Genomic DNA, 25,005 nt, shown 5'->3' with positions numbered 1-25,005 from the left:
GAGCGAGGGGGAGCGGGCGGCGGGAAGGTGCCCGCGGATGGGGCGAGGGGGAAGGATTTTAGCTCCGGGCTGCCCTGCTGGCCCTGCTGGGTGCGGCGATGCGGGTGATGCTCCGGAGGCGCACGGCGTGCAGGGACAGCCGGCGCGATGGGGCGGCGGGAGCTGCTGCTCTCGCTGCTGTTGCCTGTCTGATAGAGCGGCTCGGGGCGACTTGCACTGCTCAAAAGAAAAAGTTTTAAAGAGGATGTGTTGTATTAAATCTACCCTTAGAAATCTTGAGCATTTCAGGCTTATGCTTTTTGTAACTTTTGTCTGGTTACCCCTTTTAATAGCGAGGTGTTTTTTGTTTTCTGGGGGTTTTTTGTTGCTTTTTTTGTTGATTTTTTTTTTTATTAGTAGCTATAGACTTAGGAAACGTCGTGCTGGTTTCATAGGAAGACTGAATTTGTTAATATTTAAGTCTTATCATGCTAATTTTAAGGGAAAATGCTGCATTTGCCCATCAAGATGGAAAAAAAAATTGACATTCCTAATAAGAAAAGGAAGCACTAACTAGCAATAAACAGAGATTGCAGTAAGGCAGAATTGTGATTGACAGCAGAATCATAGTAGCTTTATTCATTATAGAGGTGAAAGTAAGGAGCATATTAGAGGATTTGAAACATACTCACAAACCTGCATTTGACAACAAGTTCTGGGCGCAGTAAATGAGCTATGTTTTTGGGAGGTTTTTTTGGGAGTTTTTAAATGTGTGTACTTCATTCATGTACTGATGTTCTTTGGAAGAACTATGAAATTACTCTCATTGAAGACCCATTTTTCTGTTAAGCTTGGTGTCTCAAAAAGTGGTAAATAATTTAGTGAAACAATCCTGGATGTTTTGGCTTGGATGTTTTCATTATGAAGCAGTGAGCTAAGAAGTTGATAATCATATATGAAAGGAGAAAAAGTATGCATAGCAAGGATGTTTTTTTCTTTTTCCCCATAAATTGGTTCTGTTAACTAACCTCTGTGACTTCACCTACAGCCCTTCAGCATCAACCATGAGTTTTCCTGATGCTTGAGAAGGTTTTACTCTGGCTTCCTTAGTAAGATAGACTAAAGCTAAGGAGCAGAAGGAACAGCAGTGCCACTCGTGCAGTTCATTTGTCCTGGAAGCTTTCATGTGGTGGGAAGTAGGTGCAGGTCCATGGGAACAGCTGGGCTTGGGGAGAGCGTGGTAGATGGCAGAGTGGGATTCTGAGCAGCAGCTGGTCTGCAGGAGCCGTAATCAAGTGTAACAGTGTGTGCAGTTCAGATTCAAGCTTGCAGTCCTTGGTCAGTCATTTTCTCCTTGAATCACAAAACTGTTCTACTGGTGGTTTTAATCCAATGTTTGACTTAATTTTCAGCCATCACTACAGAAGCTGTGTATGAGGCTTAGGAGTGAGAATGCCCCACAGTTGGGCATGGGATGAACAAATTTTATGGACTTTGGGTGATATTGAAAAACGAGTTTGAAACCATTAACTGGTACTGTCGTTCCTAAGTGATACTTGTGTGACATGGAGGCTCTGGACAAACTGCAGTCACACCGGACTGACCAGTCCTGGATGTCGTTGCAGGGGCCCTCAATATTCTGGCAGCACCCTCTGCTGCCGAAGTGGAGAGTGCAGCTGGGGCTGCATCAATTTCCGTGAAACCAGGAGTCAGAAATGTACCTGAGCCTTATTAGATTCTCTGTTCCCTTTTAAAATTTTGATGGGTGGATGCTTTGACACTTTTCTTTCTGCATGATCCCTTGAAATCAAGGGGAGTCCTAGAATATCCTCAGAGTTATCCATACAAAAACAATGTGCTCCTAAAGATACTGAGAATCTTGGTGCAGTGACCTTCAGGGAAATAGTATGTATCCTGACTTAGGAGCATCTGCAAGAGGATTAGGCAGATCTGTGGAAGAAATGCAGTAGACTGCAGAAAGATGTGCACAGAAAACTTAGGCTGTCCAGAAGAGACCAAGATTTTTCCCTCTCTGCAGAATTTCAGGTACAAATATGAGCATGCAAAGATTACGTCAGAAGAAAAAATCCTCAGATACAGTGTCTTATCAACAGTGTAATTACAAATGTTAGTAGGAGATTCCCAGTAATTTGAAACCTAGCTGCTTGTCAGTTCACTGTTTGCATTTGAAATACATTCCCAACTTCCTGGCTGTTGGGATCTTGGTTTTTGAGCACTTGTACAAATTTCATTAGGAAATGCTACTAGTGTTTTTATGCTACAGGGTTTTTTTATGCTACAGGGTTTTTTCTCTCTCAAAGACTGTATATTCCTTGTTTGCCAGCACTGCTCAGAGAAAGAGAGAGAGGCCTGTGCTGGGGAATCTTTGCCAGGGAGTGTCCAGTGGTTTCCCACAGGTGCTTTCAGCAACTCCAGCCCAAAATCTTTCAGCAAATAAAGAAAGACAAAGTGATAGTAAAGAAGCTGAGTGCTTGAGGATAATTTTAGGAGCTTAATCTGTGGGGAAGAAACCCCCAGACCTTTGTAAGCTATGCATGGCATGATTGTATTTATGTATTTATTTATTTTTAATTAAAAAAAGAAAAAAATCATGATGACAGTTTGCTACCGTCTAAGCTTTGGGTTATGGGTCAGTTTCAAGGCCAGAAATTGGTATGAAAAGAGAGTTGAAGATGAAATTAAGAGTTCTTCTAAGAAATTCACACCATACCTTAGGATGAGAACAAGAGTTTCTAAAGCTTTATTAATTCTAGCTTTAATTTTGTTAGTAAATGCATCTATTCTTTATCCCCTCAAAGCTTCTCTTTGCTTGCAGGATGATCCCAGTGAGGATATGAATTACTCACCTGTGGGGTTTGCCTTTTGCCTGTACATATACCTGGGGAGATCCTGATAGTTCCACATGGTTACTAAAATCAGATCACTAATGTAGTGACCGATTTCCACTAGATGTCAAGAGTTTATTTAATCCCTCTGATATACATGCGTACTTTTACCAACATTTGGCTTCTCTTCAGTGACGAGGAGACCACAGGTTTCCAGGAAATCATCTCCAGTGTCTCCTTATTTTCACCTCTAGAAAAATTAGTCTTAAGTGTTTAGTCAAAGACAACCCTTATTGTCTTTGTGCTAGGTCAAAACCAATTCTATTTGTCTGGTCTTGAGTATCTCCAGTTACTTTTGCTGACCTTTACTGTGCATTTTTAAGGCTCTCTGTATGTTTCTCAAAATATAGAACTCAGTCCTGAGTATTTCTTCGTTTGTGCAATCACTTTTGTGTATGCATGATTACAGTGGCTGAATATTGTTTTATACTGGTTTAATGGCACCCCAGCTTCTCCCAGCCTTTTCTTCCATTTCTTAAGGACATTTTTGAATGCTAGCTTCATCCTGTGATCTGACTTGTTTTATGTCTATAAGGTCTATGTTTTATCCTGGAGGGAACTGAAATGTTTTTGACATGGTTTGTTTGTGACCAGTGTTGGCTGCTGCTCATGTCTATCTGTTGGAATATTTTTGGCTGAATTTAATCTTCTCTAAGCTTGAGATCAAAGTGTAAGAAAGAAAAGCAGAGCAGTTCACTCAGATTGAACTGTGACTCTTGTGTTCAGGCTTTTGGGCTGAGCACTATTTTCTGCTTCTATTCTGCATTGCACAGTTACTGAGGGTAATTTGTCAGGCTGGGATTCCGACTTAAGATTCTTTCTAAAAGAAATGTTCAAAAATTAGGTAAGAAAAAGTAATTTTTTTTTGAAAACTGAATCATAAATAATAAAGCTAATAAAAGCTAATTTAATTGAATGGTTAGAAAAAATGCTTACTTGAGCTCAATGATACAGCTTAGAGGGATGTACTATCAAGGAAACTGGTGATAAAAGTTCTTTTTACCAAACCTGCCTCTTTGTTTTAAAAACACTTTTTTATCCCATAATATGAACAAAGGTCATCCAAAAAAAAAAAAAAAAAAGGGAAAAAAAGGAAAGAAAGAAATGCTTCATAAGAGGCTGAGCTTTGGGGGAGAATCATAGTTTTGGCCTAAGTCCTTTGCATTTGTTACTTCAGAACTGTATCAGTCCTATACATGGAATGAAGTGTAAGCTATAACTCACTGTAAAAATGGAGCTTTATGAAAATCTTGAGATTTTCCTGCCCATCTTAGCCATGTGGGATGGAGGCAGGATATAGATTTGGCAGATTTTTCCATCTTCCTGTACTACCATTGGTGGCATCCCGAGTGGTTCTACAAATGAGCATCTTTTGAATAGTCAGAAAGTTGACTGTTTTGCAGCCTTGTCCTAAAGTGATGTGTGGAAATCATAGAGAAGTATTCTGAATGAAAGAGTGTAGCACTTGTGAAAAATAGCAGGGAAAAAGTCATGAGGAAACTGAGCAGGACCTAATTGTGTCTTTGTGAGGAGAAGCTTTTGTGTCTTGGTGTACCCCAGCCTCACACTGTGGGGTGACATACAGCCTTTCTGATTAATGGCTCCAAAGCCATAGAGACTCTGAGCAGAAGTAATTGTCAATTATTTTTGCAATCTGGTAAATAGATAAACCTGATGCAATGAATTTTTTGGTATAATTATTTGTCAGACAGTTCACTCACTGCTGAAGGGATTTAGCAGGCAATTCTGTACTTTGGTGTAATGTAAAGTAATTTCTTGTTCACCTGCTGGTCTGGTTGTTTTCTGGAGAAGTGCCGGGCCTCCACATCCACCTGTGGCATTTGTTGCTCCTTTATGCATTTTTAACACTTGGAGACTTACAGGTTAAAATTGTGGGAATTAGGAGATAGGACCTGGGAAGTATGAGGATAGGTAACCTTTGGGCTGTGTTACTTCTCAGGTAGCTATGTGGCATAGCTGTACAGCATAGATTTAAAGTAATAATTTTTCAACTGTAAACTGATCTTAGTTACCATACAGGAAAATCCATTAAAGGTTTGAACCCAGCTGTTAAATGCATAACCATGTCTGTGTTCATGAGGTTCAGACTGCAGCTGTTATATGGCATTCCCGGATATTAATCTCTCACTATTAATCAGCAGCAAAAGTAGCTTAAGGTGAGCATTACAGATGCTCGAAATCTCATCTCTTCAGCATCATACCTGGAAGGAAGATAGCAAATATTTGGGTCTTGCCTTCTTTTGTTCCCTCCTTTCTTATTTTTCTAGGAGATACAGTTCAATTCAGGACATAAGAAAAGTACTTTGCACCACTTTTTCTGAATTGGAGTTTATCACCCATCCTCATCTTGACAGAGATACTGGGTTTGAAGGTCTGATGTGTTTTGCAGTGTGGCCAACACTTCACTTGTGTGATTTTTGAATGTTCCAGATTGATCACTAGAAAGCAGAATACTTAGGTGGACTGAAACTAGGTGTGCCATGTGTTAGCCCAAAATAGCCATGAAGTGTTTAAAAGACCTGCATGATTTTAAACTTAGATGGACTTTTTGAGACTCACAGGACTACTCTCTTCCTTGAGTAATTTGCAGAAATGGAGACTTAATTTCTTTAAAAAATAAACAGGGCTGGTGTGTTGGTTTAGTTATCCAGACTAAGGATGGTCTTGACAGCTGTATTTGCAGATCTTCAACTTTTTAGCATTTAACACTGGAAACTGACTTTACTGGACATAATTTCTAATGCTACTGATGTTAATGATGTTTGTTTGTGGAGTTACTGTGTTACTGCAGTGGTACCAGTCATCTCTCAGCAGATTTTGGACAGTTGCTTCAGACACAATGTATTCTTCTATGAAGTCAAAACGTGCACACTAAGTAAATGTTTTGTTCTTCCTGTGCTGAAATGTGGCTTTGCATTGGCTTGGCTGTGTAAAAGGTACTCTAGCCATAGCATATAAACATTCCATGAAAAGGAAATAGGATATTCATTGCTCCTCTTTTGAAAGAGAGTTTGGGAAATGCTGCTTGCTGGGCTTCTTCAAATAAACTCCTGATCTCCTTTGGGACAGCTGTGCTGTCCTGGCTCATCCGGTGGCCCTATAATGCACTCAGGAGGTGTTTAAGGAGCACAAGGGTGATGGGAAGTGTTAGATTTGTCTCTGTTCCTGCTTTGCTGAAGTTAATGACCTTCTGATTTCTGTTTTAAAAATATTCCGTGAGCTGCACAGAGAAGTGCAGCCCCTTTATTACTAATGCACAGTATAAATATTAGCCTTTTGTATTAATTTTGCTTTGCTAAGGAGATCACATCTGTGAGTATTAGGTCATAGTTCTGTATTCAAAAGGATATTTGTATCAGGCAGGATTTTGAAGTAATAGATTGCCAAATGATCACAAATATTAACTTCTAAAAAAATTTTTCTGGGTTTCTCAATTCCTCAAAGGAGAGAAAAGATCATATTGAATGGGAATGCTACCCTTTCCAAAACAGTTTTTTGCCAATGGATGTAGTGATAACAGGTCTACTGAGATGGGCAAGACTGGGACCGTGGGGAGCCGAGATGTCAGGTGTCTTTGCAGATGTTATGCAAGACATTGTAAAAATGGAGTTGGTGTTTCTGTGGCTTCACTTAATTGTAAATGTTACCTTAATTTGTTCTTTCTAGTCTCCTTTGCCATAATCCCCTTTTTTCCCCTCCACTTCTCTTTTGAGGAAGCCAACACAAGTGTGACGTTTCAGGGAACAAATAGCCTGATGATGTGTCAGGATGTAGGAATTTGCTTAAGTGTCTGACAGCATTCCCTTGAGTGTGAAAGAGGGCATGTTTGTTTGTCCCATCAGTATTGGGTGTCCAGTACACAGTATTGTTACCTGGAGTGCTCAGTGGAATTTCAGCTTTTTTCCAAGGCTTTGAAATACGGAACTATTGGTGGATAAGGAGTAAAACATAGTAGTTCATTTGACCATGTTGTTTAGAAATGTTTGATCTGCTGGTGTCAGAGGCAGTATCTGTGGTCCCTATTTCTGAAATAAGTGATGTGAATAAAAGCTAAGCAGTCTGCATGAAACATAAGCACCTCAGGAGCTCCATGAATACAACCACTGTAACCGAACGTAAGCCGATTGGGTGAAAAATGTGGTTTCCTGTCTTTGCTTGGAAAAAAATGTTTTTCAGGCTTACTGACATGCATACTGCAAATTTAATTTTCATAAATATTTCGTCTCTTTCTTATGCTCAATTTAATCTATCAAAGCCACACAGTGCAGGAGACATCTGGGATTGTACTTAAGCAGCTGGGTTTCATTTGCAGGAGTTTTCCAGAATTTTTTTTTTTCTTCCCAAACACAGAATATCTTGGTGGTTGTGCAGACTACTGGGGAAATCAGTGTGAGTGACATAGCTTCAGGAACAGATGGGCTTAGTTTCTTCCTTTACCTGCATAAGGTACACTCTAAGGATCTTCATGGGAGGCTTTATTTTATGTCTGGTCAGCCTAAGCAATAAAAAAACTTTTTTTTTTTTTTCCCCAACACTGGCACCTTGTATATAGAATGAACCATACAACAGCCAGCTGTGTTTTCCTTTAGTAGTCAAAAGCTTAAAAGTTCCAGTCTGAAATGTCTGAAATAGACAACCTAATTCTATATTGACATATGCTGTGATCCATATGCTGTGATCAAGCAACATATATATTCAATAAATTAATTATCAACATATATATTCAATAAATTAATTATTCATTGAATACCTCTTCTAAAATCTGAATGAATGTTAATTAGGCCAATGTGACATTAAGCTAACTCTTTTCTATTGTGACTTAGTAACAAATGAAAACTCAGTCTTTTGTTTAAATTGCTAAATGTATTCTGTTTGATTAAAGGCCACCAAGTAGATTTTGTTGAATGAACAATGGCTGCCTGTGGGAAGTCACCAGCTGAAAATACAGCTACAGATGAAGAAATAACATTTTCACCTTCTGAATCTGTCATTACTGACTTTAGTTTTGCAAATAAATATAGACTTTGGGAGCATTCTTTCAGATTAGTTTTCAAAGAGATGGAACATCTCATAAACTTTATTCTTTTTTAAATGTGGTTTTCTCTATGTTCTCTTAGCAGTTCAGTTTTTATAGTAGTTGTCTGATAATGTACTTTATTCATTAGTTTTATTGCCTTATAAGTTGGAAAATAAGTAAATATATACCAGAGGTCATCAGTACAAAGAGGGAAGGTAAAAGAATGTCTGAAGTTATTATGGCATTTGTAAGATTTTATATTTGATTTTGTCCAGATCAGTTGTTATTAACATGTTTTCCCTTTAAAAATGAAGAGAAGATAAAAATTCCAGCTGTAGCTGAAAAGAAGAAAATTCAAGAAGGTTTTTGCTGCAAATTGGGATAGCCCAGCTGCAGTAGGCATTTTAGCTGGGCATTGAGGATTAAACTGTCTAGGGAGCGTCTTGTTCATGTGGGAAAATTTGGGCATGGAATTGCTGCTGTGTATGAAATAGAGATGCTGGTATGTGTAATGGTTTCTCCTTGGTAGTGGCTGTATTACATGTACAGAAATTCACATTTCTCTTAGGTTACAGTTCCCATGCAAACCCAGATACTGGTGTGTAGTGATATTCTTGGCATTTTTCCTGGTCAGTTCTCTTTAAAGCAGGATTCTCCAAAATGTTTATGATTGATCCAGTATCTTTAGTAGCAGCCAGTGATAGCTGACACTATTATTGTGGGTAGTTATTTAACAGTACTCTGCAGTGCTTTGGTTTTTGAAGGGTTTTAATGCTTGTCTTAGGCTGTCTGTTCTCTGTGGCAGAGGGAGATGCTGTGCTTTCTACAACCTGAGAAGGACTCAGTCTGGAATATCAGCTGTCATTGCACTTAGTTAAGTTTTTTGTATTAAGCACTCTATTATAACTTAGACATTAGAAATTCTTCTTTTTGGCGCCAAAAAAAAAGTCCTAGACACTTTCTACATCTGTGGTCATAAGCTTCAGTCATGTACATGTTTTGTGTAATAATAAAATAGTAACATCAAAGAAAAGAAGACTAAAAATTGTGTGAAAATCTAACCTTTTTAAGCAAGGTTCTTCCCCTTGGAGCGTGTTTGTGCAATCAGCTAGCATCCTGCCACCAAAGAGGTCTAAAATAAACCTAATGTTGCAGCCTCCCTTGTGTAACAAATATCTTAAGGTTACTTTAGGTAACAAAGAGAACTAAAGCCTAGCTGATGTAAAAGTAAGGGAAAATCTGTCTCTAAAACATAATAGTTTTTATAGGTGAACAAGCTTTTGTTATTTCTGCCACTTCTGTAAGCGATTTCTTGGCAGAGTCCTCTGTATTTAGAGAGCAAGGAGGGAATTCAGTCTGGAGCTTTACAGCCTTTGGTGACAGCACCTAGTGAGACCTTTGCCACCTGTGTGCTTTCATGTCCTGGCACCAAGATGACATTGTTGGTTCTGGGAAGCACCATCCTGCTCTCAGTGGGCAGTTGTGAAACAGAGGTTTTTGGAGTTCACTTAAGTTAACAAAATGAATTAAGCATTTATAGTCTAGCTTGTAGAGTTATGTTGAATTTTAACCTTTTACTTAAGAAACCTCTGGCATGGTACAAAACGGCGTAAGAAAATACAAATTTCTGAAGCTTATTGCACAAAGAACAATGCCTAAGGATACGAAGAACCCAGATAAAGAAGCTTTTCTCTCTTCAAGCCTGTCGAGCGTGACAGATTAATCAGAGAAGGACCAAAGGACCAAAAGCGCATGTGCAGAGAGGAAGAGTTCAGAAGTTCAGCCATGAAGAAGACCGTGATCTTCAGCCTCAAGAGACCACCAGAGACCCCCCACAGGACCACCATGACAAACCATGTGTTCCCAGAAGGGCGAGGACCTATTTAGCATGAGGGACGAGGATAGGCGGGGCCAGGGGTTGAATATGCATGGAAAGGTTGTGTAATGTATTGCAGATGGAACACCTTTGGGAATAAAGGTGTGGGTCAGACTGAAGCTTGGGGCACAAGTTTTTGGAGAGCGATCTCACTTGTGCCGAGTGCAGACAATACATACCTACTTCATAACTACACCAAGTTGTGGAATCTATCTATTTATTCTGCATATCACTTCAATTGTAAGATGGGTGTTACACTGGAGAAAGGCTGCAGCCCTGCCATGGACCTGCTGGGAAGTGGAGGACAAATAGCAACGAAAGGAATTGCTGAAAAATTCTCATAAATGGTGCAATGCTCCTGCTTCTCTCCAAGCAAATTGTTTGTACTAGTGGGAAAACACTTTCCACACTTGGATTGAAGAGCTGGAGGAGTGCTGTGGTCCTGTGGTTAGGTTTACACTTACACAGGGTTAGGTTTAACACTTAGGTCTACACCAGAAGAATTTTTCAGAGCTAAGTAAAGGTAGTGGTGTAAATCTTTGTTACATTTTTATATAGATCTAAAAGATCTATAGGAATCTGTGCTTCTGAAACTGTTGTCTAGAATGACAAGATTTTTCTTACTGTGTGACAGCATTAATGGTTTTTATATTTTACTATTCCTTCTTTTTATATAATACATGTACAGCATTAGGGGGAAATTCAATTATGAGTAGTTTGAAAAAGACTTATTAAACTCATCATGTAAGCATTTGGTATAACCCTGCCATTTCTCCTGATCCAGTTTCTCTTGCCTGTTTAATATTTTAGTGGTAGTAACCGACCCTTTACTGAAGGAAAGAATACAGCTCAATTGCCTGAAAAAATTGTGCTTAGGTCACTAGTGACCTTTCAAAGATACAAAGCTTTGTAGAATAATCCCACCTAGATGCTAATTTGATTTGTGGATCCACATGCACAGAAGTTCTGCAGTTGAACCAAGTTTGGCTTGTTTCAGTGGGAGTTAGTCAAAAAGATTGTGAATCTGGTCTGTTCTTTTGTCTGTTCTTCTCTCCTGCAAAATGGAAATTATAATGCAGTCTGACTCCACAGAGCTCTTCAAGAGACACATTAATTGGGAGTAGCTGTCTCTGCTGGTGACAAAGGCCGTAGAAATATTTGTAGATACAAGTAACAGTATAAACAGTAACAGGCTGCTGCTTTTTCACATGCTGGACCAAACTGCTTTCAAAATCAGAGCAGCAGCCCATTTAGGCTGTGAGGTACTGCTATGTTACATTTAATCTAAAATAATGGATAGTAAATTTCCCTTGCAGAATGGCAGAGAGTTTGTCACCATTTGCCTGACTTTCAGACAGGATCCTCAGTTGTGAAGGTATCTGTGTTTTGGCCTCCTTGCAAGAAACATAGGAGGAGGGATGTGGCAGAGGAAGGGTGTGTATTCCAACCTCAGCTCTCCAAAACTGAATCTTTTAATCTGGGCTGCTTCCTGATCTGGACCAAATAATTCAACATTTTAGGAGATAAAAGTATACAAGGTAATACATTTTAAGGAGATAAAAGTGGCATTTAGAAAGAAAATTTATAGATCTTCAATGATGTCAGCTGTTGAGTTTCACATACCAAGTAAGTCAGTCTACACTGAAAATACCCTTACTAGTGCTGCAATCAAATTGTCTGTGTTTATGTTGTGCATGCAACCTTTGACTTCTGTGCATATGCATTGCTGTGCTGTCTTCAGCTGCAAGATAACATATTAGCTTTTCCATTGGACCCCTGCTTTCTTCAATGTAAAGGATGAGCAATCCTCACCTAATGAGTCCCTATTCATTATTTTATTTTGTGTGACCATCACCTTATTTACCACATGCTATTCAAACCGTGCTGAGGCTGTGATTATTAATTTCCTTGCAGTTTTTTTCCTGAGACACCCATCATTATAGTATCATTACTGTAACATTACTGTAATTGTAACTGTAAACTGTAAGTGTAGTTTTACAAATCACCCAGGGTAGACAAAGGGGTATCTGTACCCCCATTTAGCATCAAGACAGAAAACGGTTCAGGCTAGAAGAAGACACCCAGGCTGCAGTTTCACATTTGGGTTAAACCAGACTAATTTAGCACGTGAGCAGCAGTGTACAACTCCTTGCTGTTGATTCTTCTCTCTGCTTGTCCCTGGGACTTAGGCAGCTGCATGGTAGAGCAGGTCACTGATGTGACTGCAAAGTAACACCACCAAAACAGAAGGAAACTGAATTTTTGGTTTGACGGTCTTTTTCAAAGGAAGTATGTTCTGACATGGCTAAATCCCCTTTTGACATCATTGTTTAGCTACATGCTTGGTTTTGAGGCACTCTGGGGTCCCTCGTTTGGCATGCACTTACTTGAGGTGTGAGGCACCTTCTTGGCATCAGTGATACCTGTGAGTACTGAAAACTGAAGTTTTCAGGTTGAGCACACAGAGGAGTGGAGCAAAGAATTGGGGGATGGCTTGAGAAAAGAGTGGCTCAGATGTTTGTTTTTCTGGCTTCACCCCCAGGTACTGCTGGGAGAAACAGGTCACAGCAGAGCATCAAGAGGCATTGCTTGCAGATCATTCCTTCTCTTTTTCCTTTTTAGGAGGTTTTTTTTTTTTCTACTCGTGATTATTTGCCCTGAGTAAATACTTTTTACATTTCTGGCAATAATTAAAAAAGGGTTCTACACATAGTGATGAATATCCTTTATTAAACTTGCAGAAGTAACGCTAATTCAGCCATCTCCTTTGTAGGCAGGTGGGTAGGTGAGTTGGCGATTTTTCTTTTAGTGTGCTTCTAACATATTGTGGTTTTATGGGTTATTGTTTAAACTTTGAAAAAAATCAAGCGGAAAACAGAAGTCCTCTCATGTAGCACTCCCCCTCATTGTGCCAAAGCATGATGCAGCACAATGCCCATGCATATCCATGTCACAAAACTTTTCCCTTGAGTGAACAAAGTGGCACAAAGAATAGGTTGCAAATCTCCATGTGTCCAGCACTTGGAAGGGACAGGATGTTTTGTTAGGGTCTTACAGAAAGGTTTTTCCACAGAGGAGTTATGAGATTCAACAAATCAAAGTGCAGTTCTAAGCTATAGAGAATCATCCAGCACCTCTTGTTTTCACCCAAATCAATTTTCCCCAGCACATTCCCCTCCTGATGCAAGTTTATAAAGTTCCCAAATTTCTCAGCTCACTTCTGCTGCTTACCAGTTTTGTGTCCAATGTTTTTTCTCAGCTTTTCAATCCAGCTTGGTCTGTCTCTCAACCCATTTAGTTTCCTTCTCAGTTCCCAAATACTGGGATGAACAACGCCATCCACTGTGCTGTTGCAAACCCTGCTGTACCCTCTCACAGGCAGGAAGCAAGGCTGCTGGAAAAGTCCTGCTGAGCTGGCATATTCCTTTGGAGGTGACATTGTCAAGAAATTCAACTCCTCGTATCCCTGGGGTCTGAATTAGTACAGCCATGGGCGGTTACTGATTTATTATTGGGCCATTCTAGGTCAGATCCTTGAAGGAGCTGCAACACACACACTCCTTCTTCAAACTCTTCTGCTCATGAGTAAAGATTTTGTTTAAGAAAAGCTTTGTGGAATGTACTGTAATGCTTCAAATTAGATTTACTACAAGCCTGCCATATTTAAATATCACAGAATGGAAGGGACCTTAGAGATGATCTAGTTCCAGCTGCCGCCTCTGCCGTGGGCAGGGACACCTTCCACTAGACCAGGCAGCTCAAACCCCATTCAACCTGGCCTTGAACACTTCCAGGCATGGGGTATTCACAAGTACTCTGGCAACCTGTTTCCAGTGAATCACCACCCATGTTCCTTCCCAATACTTTTGAAAGTCTCTAGGTTGGTGTGCCACTGATAAAAGTAAAGGTTTTAGGAGAAAAAAAAAAAAACAATCTATGAACACTTCGAACAATTTTTTTATTTGGATTCACATTATCAGTATTTTAAGAGTAATATAAGTCTCATGGCAATGTGTGCATCCAAGACTAGAATTTCAGTTTAAATCAAAGGGTTTTTTAATAATTTTTTGGAACTATTTCCAATAATGCTCAGTATAGAACTGGAATGGCTTATGCTTTGTAGCCTTTGGCATGTGTTTCATCGCTCAGGTTACATTGGTAGCACCCTCCACACTATTCATTTCAACAGGAGAGAGGAACTCGGAGTCTCACAGGATGAGGTTGTTCTTTGGATGTTTTTTGTATTCCTGTAATGCCTAATGCCACCTGGCAGAGAATTTTTTTTTACTTTGATATATGTTGTCAAAGTGAAAAGGGATGTTTCTGCTTCTGTTAACAGGCAGCTGTTGGGGATGTTAAGTCTTCTGTTTGGGGAGGGTGTTTGCTCTTCTCTGCCACTTTCATCTCTTGATTTTAAGAAAGGAATTTTTTACTTAGGCAAAACATATCCTTTCCCTGTTGGCAGCTGGAAGAATGAGGATTAAGTTCTCTAAACAAAGCTCAGTGCCCTTGTCAGGTCTCTCTTTTCAGAAGACCTCCAAAGCTATAGGAATCGAAAGGCAGGTTTCAGGCAGAGCATTCCTTCGAAACACCTGCTGGATGGAGCTGAACACAGTATCCTTGAACCTTATTGTGCTCTAACAGTGTGTCCTCTTTGGAAATTTCCCCTGAAATTCACTGGACACAGACCATAAGGAAATACGAGACACTTCTGCAACACTGCGAGCACTTGGTGTCTGTTTCCCTAACCCTCTGGAGAAGATGCATGAAGGAACTCTTTACAATGGCATTTTTCCTCCCTGGTTTTAAACATTCTTTTGCCTGTTAGGGATCCAGGCTGTAAGGAAAATGTTAATAAAGAACTGGTATTATAAAAGGCTGGCAGCTTGAGTCCAGCTGAGTTGATTGGTGGCTCTTCATCTCCACTCTTGTGCGTGGCCCTTGTTGGCTTGATATACATCACCTTCTTTCACACTACACTGTAAATGCTACTTTTCACCTTCCCCTATAAATTAACAATTCGCTTGCATATGCATGGTAATCCTCTGCTAAATATGAAGTTCTCCAGTTCTGCACAAAGAACATAAAGCTCTGGAATGTAAAATTTTACTGCTCTGACAACCAAAACCCCAACTGGCAGAAACTGCTGCAAGAGATCTCATACATTGAATAGGGGAAGATGTGGTAAATTGTGTTATTTGTTACAGCTTCAGTTTGACTCATTTGAAAAATCAAGGCAGTTTATAAAGGAACTTTATATTTTAAAATATTGATTAGCCTTTTGGAAAAGAAAGAAAAAAAAAAGATTGTGTAGATGAAACTGAACATCTTCCTAGGGAAATAGCATTAAACAATTAAAGGTCTGGAGACAAATGTGATATGGATTTTCTTATTTGAAAGAGATGTTTTCTTGCCTGCATTAAAAATAATCTCAGAGGAGATAAGGAAACATGGGTAGAGTCAGAGAGTGATTTTTAATGTTGCTTTGTTCTTCTGAGATTAAGCAATTATGATCAAAGAAACACACTGCAATGTTCAAAGGGTAATAAAAATATGTTTTAATTTTACTTAAGGCTTGCTATAGCTTCTCAGCCTCCTGAGTGAAAAAAAAACAAAATACTGTAGTCTCCTTATTTCCAAAGATTCAGTGGCTCTTCAAAACAATTTTTCCCTGAGTTCCTTAGCAATTCTTTAGCTGTTGTTTTCCTATTTTCCCCTAAATTTCTCTTTGGAGATAATAGTCTGGGACAGAGGGCTTGGGACTAGATGACCTTTAAGATCTTTATGGTCCCTTACAATTCAAACCATTTTATGATTCTAGGATTTCAGTCTGTCATCAAGACTGATGCTACAACTGATATAACCACTATTAATATTCTGATGTGAATAAGGTAATGGGAACAGTATTGTTGGAATCTTGGAATTCCAGTGATGGAATTAGCTTGATAAGAGCTCTGTATAGGATAGGTCTTTTGGCTTGAGCAATTAACAGTAATATGGAGTCTCTGTAGTACCATAATATGTGCTTTATGAATGTTGAATTGAAACATTTTGTGTTTAGGTTATTTTCTTTATTGTTCATTAGGCCAAGTTAGAATTTCAGTATTATGAAATTCAAAAGTGGAATTGCATTAAATGAATTTTTATGTACTAAAAATTAAGAGATACAGATTCAGTTTTTGAATGAGTTCAATTTGCATTTTGAGGTAAATTTGTAAAGAGTAACAGAAGTCTGCAAAGAATTTTGAATTGTCTAGTGCCATCCACCTGATGGCATTGTACTTAAACCATTTCTGATACCTGTTTGTTTAATAGTTTTTTATACCTTTGGGAAGAAATGTTTATTATTGCACCTCTGTAAACAATTTGTTTCCATTCATTGTTAGGGCTTCAAAGAAAACTTGATCTTCTGGATGTCTGAGATCTCAGTGTTCAGATTTCAGCCTTTGTTTCTCACCTTGAGCAAGTGCACATGGAGCAGGGCTGCATTTCATCTGTTTTTGCAGAGACTTTTTTTACTCATTTCAGAGCTGTTACTATATGGCCCTTGTCTCTAGACTGAGCAAATCTCGTAACTGTAATCTGGCCTCATAATTAATTGTTTTCAAATTGGTGAAGGCATTTTTTGTGACCTTTTGGATTTGTTTTTCACAAGTTTTTCTCCCTTGGGGGGGATGCTTCCCCAAAGCACAACACTGCTCTTGAAGTAAATTTCCTGCCCTGAGCAGGAGTCTTGTTTATCCTTTCTTGCACAGAAGAGTCTGTTGATATCTCCTGATACTGTAACTGCTTTCTCATTTATTATTTCACTGATGATTCACATTAAGTCAGTGACCTCCTGTCTGATGCTGCAGATTATTGACTAGCCAGTTGTTCTCTATGTTGCATTTGTGTGCCAAATTATGACAGTTCATTATTTGGACTTGTCCTCACTGAATTTGTGGTGTGTCAGAAATGCCTCTTATGGACTTGTCATCAGTGCACATTGTTCCTGTTGTTAATAATTACTGCTATTTTTACAGAGGTTTTGGGAGCAGGTCGAAATTACAGAATATAATAGTATTGGCAGCAGCACATGGAAATACATCCTCAGTGCTGCCAGGGGAGGGAGCTGGTGTGGGCAGGTGGGTGTGGGGATGGGGAGAAACTGTCCCACTGCTTCTTCTGATAGGGAATTAGGAAAAAATTTCATGGTAGGCTGGGACCACTGCTGTGCTTGCCCTGGTTGGTCTCTCTGCCCCCATCCCATGTGAGTTCCAGCAAGCCTGGATTTCTGTGGCTCACATGTAGGCAGGTTTCATGCAGGAGGGTCAGTGACTGCTTCTCCCATCAAGGGCCTGCTTCAGTTCTGAAGAAGTTCCCTGCAGACCTTTGTTGCTGAAAGAGCAGTCCCTTTGGGGAGCAACATGAGTTTTTTTTGAAAAAGGCAGGTTGTGCTTGGCAAGGGAAAGAAAAGCATTGGTTGGCAAGGAGACTTGGTGGTTTATCCAAACCTCAACTTTCATTTAAGCTGCTCAAAACGTGGAACAAGCATTAACTGCTGCAGTGATGCCTTCCTGACTTCATGGTGACCATGAAGTGATGGATTATTTGCCATCTTATTCACAGTTGGTTATTGTGAACTGCTGGAGGTGGGAGCTTGAACTGTAAAACCCCTGAAGGACACCTTTGCATCCATCCTAAATATTTGATAACATTATTTTTCATTTATCTGTGAAGTATCCACTGCTTAGCTGTGGGCAGAGAGCAACTCCACCTGAGGCTGATGTCGAGCCCCTGCAGCAGCAGCAGCTGCTCTTTGCTGTGCATTCCTGGAGTCAGGTGCTGCTGCCACATCCCTGTTGTGCTCAGGGAGGTACTGCCTCACTGGCACAGAGGGAGCCTGGCTATATCTCTCACAGGATGTGGAGGGAGATTAGTGCCGTGGCTGCTTCATGTCATCCACAATTCCACATGTCAGTGTTCTCTCTAACCTATTCAAATAGTACCAAGAATAAATGATTGACATCTGAAACAACACATTTGTTCTTAACAGCAAAGACTAGACCCAGAGTAACTTATTGTAAAGCTTCGCTTCCACCAGACAGCGATCTGTATTGAAGCTTATTAAAGTCATGTGTTCAATTTTTTCATAATTGCCCCCATTCAAACTATGGCAGGCAGCCAATAAAGCACTAAGTGGAAGTTTCTGTCAGTACACCTGTCTTTCTGTAGCTAACGAAGTGTGCCGGTTTTTGTCTTGTAGACGTTACACAATTCATTGTCAGAGGAACTTGTTATATATAGACTTAAAATAAATTAGTTCGAGACAAGGCCAAAGCCATTCAACTCTACTTCTTTGTATAGCAAGTCATGTATTTATTCACAGAGTGACACATTAATACTTTGTTTGGGTGGAGAGCTTATTCTTAAATGAGAACAGGCAATTCTGATTCTTGGCCATATCCATCTGTTAAATGTCCTAATTAAAAAGGATGACATCCTGTGTAGCGTGGATTTCATCAAGGGCACCCAGCAGTCTGGATGATAGGGTCTGCTACTTTCATTTATGAGTTACTTGGTAGCTCTTCAGGGGAAGATAAGGGTTGCCATGTTTTCAGGCCCTTGTCCTCTGCTAAAGCCCAATTTTCAGCAGAGATCTCCTTTTGCTGCACTTCTAACCATAAGAAAATATCAGCAATGGCCTCCCATCAGCTTTCTTGGAGAAGTGGGAAATTAGTTTTACAGTCTTCCAGGAAATTAAGTGTTTTAGGGAATAGAAGGGGTCTTAAGTTTGCCACTCCTGATCTCTACGAACAACAGGTATTCAGCTTATCAAACCTGTAATTAATTCACAGTTGGAAGAGCCTCCAGGATAGAAACTTGACTGCAGGAGAAGCAACACTAACAAAGCAAAGGGGAAAAAAACCTCCTGTTTTCTATCAGAGCAATTAATCTTGAAAATTTTCTTTGCCTGTGAGGAGATTGGCAAAGACAGCTGTTGCTTCATCCTGGAAAACAGCCCAAAGAAGGTCTGCATAAAAAGATCTCACTGTGATTTCATTATAAGCAATAAGTTTAGCAGCAGCTTTCTGGATTTTCCTTTATTCTGCTGTAAGATTCAGGTGTGCTGGCATGTATTCATAGAAGGAAATGAGCAAGCCAGCAACTTGGCTTGCTGGCCATTAGTAGTGAAATGCTTCTGGATGAGCTTACACAATTGTTCAGTAGAATGATCTCAGAGTAAGGCTGACACCTTCATTTTGGTGATATCCAGCCTGTCAGCACATGTTTTTCTTGTCCAGCCAGTTTGTGAGCAGCAATGTACAATGTCTGGTCAAGCCTGAGAGGGAATAAAATGTAGCCTCCCTTGGATAAACTTTAGGCTTCCCCTGATTGCTGTTACAGGGAGCCTCTTTTATAAACTGCTCTCCTGGAAGACTTTTTCAGATTCATTTTCCCTGTTCACCTTCCTCAGAAAGGTTATGCTAACACAAGCTTCTCCCTGCAGAGTCTCGCCTCTTTTAGGCCTTTCTATTAAGAATCTTCAGCAAATCTCAGATTTTTGAAGAATTCATATACAAGGAGGCAATTCACCTTGCTTTTATGCATTACTAGCTCTAGTTTTGTTCCTGGGAAGCTTGAAGAGAAGAGAGGAAAGGAAGGCAGTTGAAGAGGTTGCCAGTGGTTAAATTTTTGCAGTGGGTTAATTCTTGCTAAGACAGGGTGTATGGCTCATGTCAGGTGACTGAGCATATGACTTGTACTCTGCCTGATGGGTTTTCTGGTTCTAGATATTTTTGCAAGCTGGATTAACTTCTGTGACCTGTTTTTTCAGGGTGAATATAAATGTGATTCTGACAATGTTAGACCAAATCAGGATTAGCTCCTTTGTTATTTTGTCTGATGACTGAGGATGACTGAGGTGACAGTTTACTGTTTGATAGATAGGACAAAACACTGCAGGGTAGATTTACACACAATTTAACCCAGCTGCTTTTCCCAGCAATGCAGAAACTTGTCTTTTATTCCAGTCTGCAGTGTACACATTCAGCCAACATGCAAAAGAGAATGAGATTTAATCTCCCATCTTTGCCCTTGCAAAGACATCCGTGCTCCTGTGGAATATCTGGGTCTCAATAGATGCACATTAATAGCATTGGATGGTTGGAAAAAACATCCTAATATCTTGATAATCTATTAAATAATTTGAAGACTCTTCTAAAACTAAACACTAACATTTCTTCAGTCTATTCAGGACCTGGAGAATGGTCTTCTCTATGAAACAGTGTAAAAGGGCCTTAATAATGTATCTCATTTTAACCAAACAAGCTTTATTTGTCTAGGGTTTTTTACACATCTCTACTATTGGATGCTTTCATCACAGTAATGCTTCCTAAGATCGTTGTGTTGTTTTCTACCTTCTAAAGGAAATGCCAGAGCTTAGAGTTTTGATTTCAGCACCTCCCACAATATTTTTCACTGTTTTCTATACACTGAATGTGTCTGCTTGCAAATGCGTCCATCAGCATCTATTCAGTGTGTGAGTAATGGCACTGGACTTGAAGGTTGCCCTTCTGTCAGCACTTAGAAGACTGAGATGACAACTAGAGTCTCATTTTAAAAGATACAGTTGAGATATGCAAAGCAGTTTAAAGCCCAAATGTTTAGACTCAGAAGTTTCTCACCCCAAATTGTACTTGGTTCAAACATTTTTAAAATCATGAAATAATAGATAGTATTTATTGTACAAAATCCCAGCAAAGGGCAGAATTCTGTCCTCATACAAAAATAATCATAGTGTATTGTGAGAAATAAAAGGCAGTGTTTTGACTGAGAGGATTTCATCTCTCTTTCTTCTGTTAATGAATTAAGGTGAGCTTCTGGAGAACAGAAAGGTGATAAGGAGAAAGATTTCAAATAGCTGTTTTGCCTCTGATCTGTAGAGCATGGAAGTAAATCCTACTGCCAAACACTAGAAACTAACCCCCAACATAAAAAAATTGAATCCATTCTTTTCTGCATCTTCACTGCTGTTTTTCACACAGTTGGCAACAAGATGGTTGAAGTACAGACACATATCCAGGGTGAGCAAGTTTCATTTATAATTCTGCTATGAAGGTAATTTTACTTACAAACACCAGTTTTCAGGTTATAACTTCCATTTAAAGTTACATAAATGAAGTTTAATATCTGAGCTGGTGAATAAAGTGGGGTTTTCTGTTAGGTGGTTTTTGGCAAAGTCTAATTCTAGTGAGATTTTCTTCAGCCTTCTCAGATTATTCTGTGGGGAACAACATTCTTGCAGTTTTATCTAGCAGGATATTCTAATGCAAAGTACAAATCTCTGTGGAGAATGAAGACCGTTGCATGAGTTAGTCCCATTTTCGGGGCAAATATTTATGAAGAATTATATATTACACCATTCAAAGTAAACCTGTAGATTCTCTTTGCAGCACTACTCACTGCAGTCAGTAGTAATTACTTAAGATTTGCCCCATAGGTTTTACATGTTCTCTACGTAAATATTTATTCTGTACTGACAGTAAAATATCCTACACAATGTTGCTCATGATTGACATTTTGAACACTAACTGTTGAAAGACAGGGGAAAAAATGCCGGGCATCTGATACATTCTGATCTTGAAAAGATATTTAATACCCTGAAAATGTTACTGAAAAATGTATTTCTGTTGGTTTAAGTAATGACCCTGCCAGGTGGGCTGAGAGCAGAGGAGCCGGGAAAGGAGTGACGAGTGGTTGTGAACAGTAGCGTGTTATGTGAAGCATGCTGAAGTTACCCTTAAAAGTCCAAACTGGGGATGAGGCTTGCTGCCAGAGCAGGAGAGCTTTTAAGTCTGCCCTGTAGCCTTAGTAGAGACTTACACACCAGGACTGCCATTTAATCAGTGCTGAATTTGTCTGATATTTGATGCTGAAACTTACAGTTGTTTTACTAGCAAATGCAGACTGCATTCTCTTGTAGCTATGAGCTATGTTGTACAGAGAGCCATGCAGGGTTTGAAAGGCATCTTGAAACCTCCTTCAGTACTAAGCTCAAGCAGCCCTGTGTTAATAGAAGTGAAACTGTGGTGGAAGTGAAAATAAGCTGCCCTAAGAAGTTTGAATGGTGTATGAAACAGTGCATGCTGCAACACAGCAGAGGGTGGGAGAAGAGACACGATCCTTAGCCAGCCTTGTTTCTACATCCCACCTGTATTTTATGTTAGTTATTTCCTTCTCTCCTCCTTGCTGTCTCTTAATAAATAAATGGAAAGAAGCACAATCAGCCTTTGCACAGTAGAATGTTTTGAAAAGGCTTGAGTGATTTGCTCTGAGGTTTGCTACTGAAGGAGAGTTACTAGACAATTCCCTTCTTCTCAAAATGCCACTTTCTGTGATTCCGTGGGAAATATGTGGTGTGTCCTACATTATGCTTTCTATCCAGCAGGGCTGGCCCCAGCTGTGGCTGAAACCTCTGGGATTTAATCATCAGTGTGAAATAGCAGCCCCATTACATATTATAAAAAAAAAAAAAAAAGAGTATGGTTTGCATTAAGCCTTATTTAAAACTCAGAATTACTTCTATGTGAATCATTGATATTTTTTGTGAGACCAAACATCTGAGGTAAATTTGTGGAATGGGTATTTTTCCGAATTTCTGCTACCTACTGTGACAAAGTCTTGAATACTGAGAGGATGGTAGAATGCTGACTTGTTTTAGTTAGGACTCAGCAGATCACTTTATTTTCACATCTAAATAAGGCTTTTGGGAGTTTTTATCATAATAGTAGATATTTGACTGTCTCAGTATGTCACATGACTTCCTTTAAATTTTCTAAGTGCTGACTCTCCGGCATTTCCACTTTTGGGAGAAAATACACTTTACTTGGCTTTGTCTTGTATTTCTTTTCAGTCTAATATGTGAACTTAGCATCCTATTAAAATGTATAGATATAATATATATATTCTATCTAATATTGGGAAATTCCCAATATATTTTTTCATCATTATTTTTAATTTTTCTCCTAGAAGTGATATGATGGATAGAGTTGAAAATTTAAGACAATTAAAAAGCATATGAAAATAAAGACTGACAGAAAAATGTTTGGGCCCAAAGTACTCACAAATTTGAGTTACACTTGACTGATAGTTTCAACTAAATAAGTGCAGGATTTTTGAAATTGTGCAAGTACAACGTGTTCTCAGTAAAATGTAAATACTTTTCTTACAAAATAACATTTCCATGTAAACATTGACCTACCTCTAAGCAACCCCAAAATACAATGATTTAAAGAAGGAGTAAATAATCTAGAAAAAAAACTAAATCGTGTGGTCTGAACCATATGTATTCAAAATTACATTTACATGTTGGCTAGAACTGGAGGAAGCTTCAATAACTTAAGCTTATTTCCAATTCTTATTTTTAGTAGTCTCTAAGCATGAAAATTCCTTACACAATCATTCTGAAGGTTTGGGTCCCCTGTTTTATTGAAAAAAACCTCAAAACAAACAAACAAAACCCCCCAAAAATGCAGAGAGACCATCCAGAAAGAATTACTATGGAGGTGAGAGTGAAAAAGAGAGAAGGAGAGAAAATACACGGCCTCCGTGTGAAACCATGTCACCCACATTTTAACTGGGAGATTTTCAAGGTTGCTTTGTACTTCCATTCAAACTTCTCCATAGGAGTGTCTTCTCCTCTCCTCTTGCAGGGCAGCATTGTTGGTGACACCAGGTTCTTCAATAATGCACTTGCTGTGCTGCTTTTTGAAGCTCTTTTCAAGTTAAACAAAGCATCTCCCCTGCCAGAAACGCAGATCACTCCGTGGCTTTCCTCAAACAGAAACTCCCAGGCGTCTCCTTCCAGGAGTGCCCTGCGGGAGCGGGAAGCGCTTGCCTTATAAACAAACATGGCCCGGGGAGGCTGGGCTGCTGGCTTGCAAAAATAACCTATGCTGAGGCAGGGAAATAGTTTACATCTCCTTCAGTCTCTGGGTTGTGTCACAGAGCTGCTGGTTGAAAGGAGAAGATCTACTGCAGCCTGTGGAATGGGAGGACAGAGAAGTTGTGCTTTAGATAGCTTTTTGTGGAGAAAAAAAGCTTTTAACCGGCATCCTGCACATCACAGCTAGCAAAAGAGCATCACTGTGTCTGGTTTTGGCAAGAGGCATCAAAACAGTACACAGAGTGAATTGTTTCAGGCATTGTGTCCTATTTTGCTTTGCAAGGCACGTACAGGAAAATACTTGCTTCTAATTAATATCATTAATGAACACAAAGTGCAAAACATTAAATTTACGCAAACCATGGGAGTACAGTGTGTCACCTCTCCTTTACTGCCTGAATGTAAACTGTCTGCCCACAGGCAAAGAAGAGTGAAAGATGCTTTAGAAATGTTAAGGTGTTTTTGAAGGATGGGTCCAGAAAATTAATACCATTGTATCTGTGTTATGTGGGAGGAAACTTCATGACTCAGTTTTGATGGCTTAAATAGGAGGAGAGGACACCTGCCCAAATCCCACCAGCTGCCAGTTTTTCTTTCTTCGCAGCCTAAATTGGATTATTTAGGTTTCAATTTCCAGCATTTGTTTTTCTTTAACAATAATATCTACACTTTAGGGAACTCCCAGCACATGTGATTTGGGACTAGTAGATGAAGAGGTTCCTCAACCAGTGGGCTACAAAATGAGGAATGGGGAAACACCTGCACATCCCTGCTGGCAGAGGAATTTTGACAGGGGTGTTTCTTTGGCAAGAACTGCTCCCTAGCTGGTGTTACTGTGGAGGTGGAGTCCTTTGCTAATACCCTGATTGCTGCAGGGTGGGTTGAGAAGTTCATAAGCAGGGCTAATAGTTTCAGCACATTGTTCTCCATCTCTTCTCCTTGGATGAACCCCTGGACACCTTTTGTTGAGACAAGGCTGAGTGTCAGCCTGTTAAAATCTTATGGCTGGCTTTACTGAGGAAAGGTTGGGTCCCACCTGTCAGACAGCCCTGTGATGTCACCTGGAGGATTTTGGATATCCTGTGCTGGGGGAAGTGGGAAGGAGTATTGAGCTGACTTTCTCCTGGAAAAGGGCAGAAGTGACAGAAAGGAGACACTGATGGGTTGATCTGTGTTTGCTGTAGGGCAAATTAAGCAACAAATATCAATGTACCGGAAAACTATTAAATTCTTCTGGGATAGAGAAAAGATATTTCTAAAGGAAATTGTCTTGTGCCTC

The 25,005-nt window shown here is 39.6% G+C and overlaps 1 protein-coding gene across 26 annotated transcripts in view; it reads left to right on the top strand.

Annotated features, from left to right (window-relative positions):
* The window catches only part of BMPR1B (bone morphogenetic protein receptor type 1B), a 228,445-nt gene that overhangs the window by 153,757 nt on the left and 49,683 nt on the right, over positions 1 to 25,005 (top strand). The window contains exon 1 of one of the 26 annotated variants that reach the window (XM_085579107.1): positions 36 to 24,602. The exons of the other annotated variants lie outside the window; for them this stretch is intronic. The gene's annotated coding sequence lies outside the window, so the exon portion shown is untranslated. Of the gene's footprint in view, positions 1 to 35; positions 24,603 to 25,005 lie in introns of those variants that run through there. 26 annotated transcript variants of the gene reach the window in all.

This window comes from Lonchura striata, chromosome 4 (genome assembly GCF_050655825.1).
Source record: "Lonchura striata isolate lonStrDom1 chromosome 4, ASM5065582v1, whole genome shotgun sequence".
NCBI classification, from domain to species: Eukaryota; Metazoa; Chordata; class Aves; order Passeriformes; family Estrildidae; genus Lonchura; species Lonchura striata.
Note: the sequence above shows the minus strand (reverse complement) of the source record. Positions and strands in the feature narration are given on the sequence as shown.